The sequence below is a fragment of the Lipotes vexillifer genome, unplaced genomic scaffold, assembly GCF_000442215.2.
Source record: "Lipotes vexillifer unplaced genomic scaffold, Lipotes_vexillifer_v1.1 C27133909, whole genome shotgun sequence".
Classification (NCBI taxonomy): Eukaryota; Metazoa; Chordata; class Mammalia; order Artiodactyla; family Lipotidae; genus Lipotes; species Lipotes vexillifer.
Window position 1 is genome coordinate 1 of NW_006788987.1, and position 3,081 is coordinate 3,081.

The following is a 3,081-nucleotide window of genomic DNA, read 5'->3' on the forward strand; positions in this document are numbered from 1 at the left end:
CCATAAAATTTCATTTTTGAGATAGGAAACAAACAATTTTGCCTTTATCTGTTAGATTGGATGTAGTTATTATTAATAACATAAACTTTAAATCTGTGGGGAAAACCAATACTTTATCTTCACTCCCCAGAGAAGGCTCAACAGCAAGCAAAATGAGGTGCCATTGTAAAATCATATTGCTAAGTGTTACCTTAACTCAAAATTCTGCTTATGTAATTGTATCATATCACAGCTAAAAATTGCTATTTAAAATATCAAGATACATCCAAAAACATCCTTTGGTTGAATTAATATCAGGAGGCTTAGGCAGCACTGAAGATTCATTCTCTGGTCTTCTGGTCATTTGTATAAACTGAAGCTTTTGAAACTATTTGGTGATCCCATTTTGGGGCCCAATATCACAAAACCTTCAGGAGAATAGTGGACCCAGGTGGAAGAATTTGAAGACTGGAAGACTTGCAGTTAAGGTAGAGTTATCACTAGCAGATCTTAGGGAAATAGGAATGCAGCCAGAATCACTTGATATTTATTAGAAATCAAGATTTACTAAATCATTTCTCTTTCAGAAAAATAGCTTTAAAACTTGTATATTTTCAAATGTTCTTTTTCTAAAAAACATAAAATTAAGATATTTGTGAAAACAAACCAGTTTCAAGTGTACTTGTTTCTCTTCCTTTTTCCTCCTTCAAAGGATTTCTTCTCATCGGGCACAAATGTGCTACTCTTTACAGCAAGACAGACTCTTCTGTGCTAAATCTTTTTAATCTTTTCTTTTCATCCTCTGAGAAAAGGTCTTCTTCATTGGTTGTAGTAGATGTAAAATCATAGTCTCTGGAATGACCATTTACGAAACTAAATAATGGATATTTCTCCTTAGAAGAAATTTTCAGCATCTTAGTGATTTCTTCAGAAGCTCGTTTGAAGTCTTGAACATTTCGACAGTAAAATCCTATTGTACAGCTAAGATCCATTTTTCGAAATGACATCTTTTTGGGAGAAGGGCAGTGGAATGTCTCAAGAGGGAAATCCTTTATGCTGACATCTACAACAGATTGGCAGTAATGAGGATTCATGTAAATCAAAGTGTCATCTTGAAATCCAGCAAAGTAATATGACTTTAGGTTTAGGTTTGCCACCAATAATACCCACACAGTATTCAAGGCTTAAAATACCCTTTACAAAATCTAAATAGTCGGCATTGTTTCCTTCTCCACCAAGTCTAACAGGAACTAGAATAATAACAGCTTTGTCATCTGTGTTATCAGAGGCCATGGAAGCACACTGTTTATCAGTTACATCAGAACTGTAAACTGTACAATGTTGCACAACATAAATAGTTATTCCTTGTAAATCTGGGTGTCTTTCTTCTTCAATTGCTTTTCTTAAAATGTGAGCAACCACAGCTGGTCCATACCAATCTCCAGCTTTTTCCCCAGACTTCTTTCCATATTCTATTAGTTGGTGTAAACCAAAGAGAGCCAAGGGGTAATCACCAAACCAAGGGATGATTTTCCTGTGGTAAATTTCATTTTGCATTTCATGATCATCAGAATATCTCCCGATTGTCTCCTTCAGAGAAATTGTTGGGGTTTTGAGTTCTCTTTCCCCTGAAAGCGATGCTTTGAAAGATGCAGTAAATTTTTTAACAGTGTTGGAAGTCCATGATTCAGAGTCTGAATTTTCAGTGTTCAAAGCATCAGGCCAGCCAGGTCTAAGCTCTACCAAGAAAGTGTAGTATGAGCCCTTGAGCCAATAGCATCTGGCCAGTTCTTAATGTACAGCTCCAAGCACAGTCTGTTGTCCAAGCTGAGCCTTCTATTTGAGGAAATTCTTCCTTGTGGGTAAGCCATAGTCTTGAAATGAAACCTTTACGAAATTCTTCCACGTTTCCCTCGATTACATGATCTTCTATTGTATATCCTGATCTTGCAGGTAACAGTTCATTTTCACTTTATTGAAATATTTGCTTTATTGCAGTGGTCTGGAACCAAACCCACAATATCTCTGAGGTATGCCTGTAGTCTAAACAACTTCATAGTTTAAATGGTAACACTTTCCAAGCAATAAAACAGGGGAGTTTCTACTAAAATATGTCTTTGTTTTCAACACCCAACTATATTTCACGTTGTTCCAAGCAGATATAAATTTAGTTTCTAGCTTGTCAACTTCATCTGTTCCTGTGGCCTCCCTATTCAGATTCTGAAGAAAAAGCCATCACTTGATTGCATTCTTCTGTAAGTTTAGTCTTTTGTTCGGGAAATGTTCCAGCTCCAGCTGCAGCTGCTACAAAAGCAGCCAGCACACATGCAGACGCTCCGACCTCAGCACCACAGCTACAGGCACCTCGAGCTCCCCAGCCACCATAGTCGGGACTTTGTTTGATATCAAACACTTGCTTAACTACCTTGTCTTCCATGTCTCTCTTCCTCACTCCCTTACTGTTTCTTCCTAGTGGCACTTCCTAATTAGTCGCTTTCACATGAATCTTCATCTCAAGAGTCTGCTTCTGGGGAGTCCATCCTAAGACAGTGTGGTAGTCATTAATGTTGCTTATTAGTTTTTCTGCCCTCTGCCTCTGGGCACGTGGTAGGGCTATACTTCCTGGCCTTCTGTGGTTGGGTGTTGGGGCCAAGTTATCAGCTCTAGCAGAGGTGATGTGTGTTGCTTCTGGGCTGAGCATGAAATCGCCAAGATGAAACCCTTCAGAGCTCTTTTCCCTTCATTGTGGTGACCAAGAATGCTGAGATAGTGGCTTATCTCTCAGCCTGGGACCTAGAGGCAGTGTGACAAAGTGGAGCAGAGCCCCAGCTCCGACTCGGTAGTCAAAGGGAGAAATAAACTTGCATTGTGTTAAGCCACTGAGAGTTGGGGGTTATTTGCTATACAGCAATACCACCTAGCACATCTTGACAGATATAGAGAGTGAGAAAAAGAGAAGAATCAAGGATGACTAAGATTTCTGACTCGGGCTATTAGATGGATGGGGTTAACATTCTTTGAGCTTGAGAAAAGCAAGGAGGAAGAGCTGGATTTTTTTTTTTTTTTTTTTTTTGGTTTTTTAGGTGGGGAATTAAGTGCAGT

General features: G+C 38.8%; 1 pseudogene; it reads right to left on the reverse strand.

The window, feature by feature from the left end:
• Positions 1-725: 725 nt before the first annotated feature.
• On the reverse strand, positions 726-2,416 carry LOC103086753 (cysteine protease ATG4C-like; annotated as a pseudogene).
• Between the last annotated feature and the right edge of the window lie 665 nt (positions 2,417-3,081).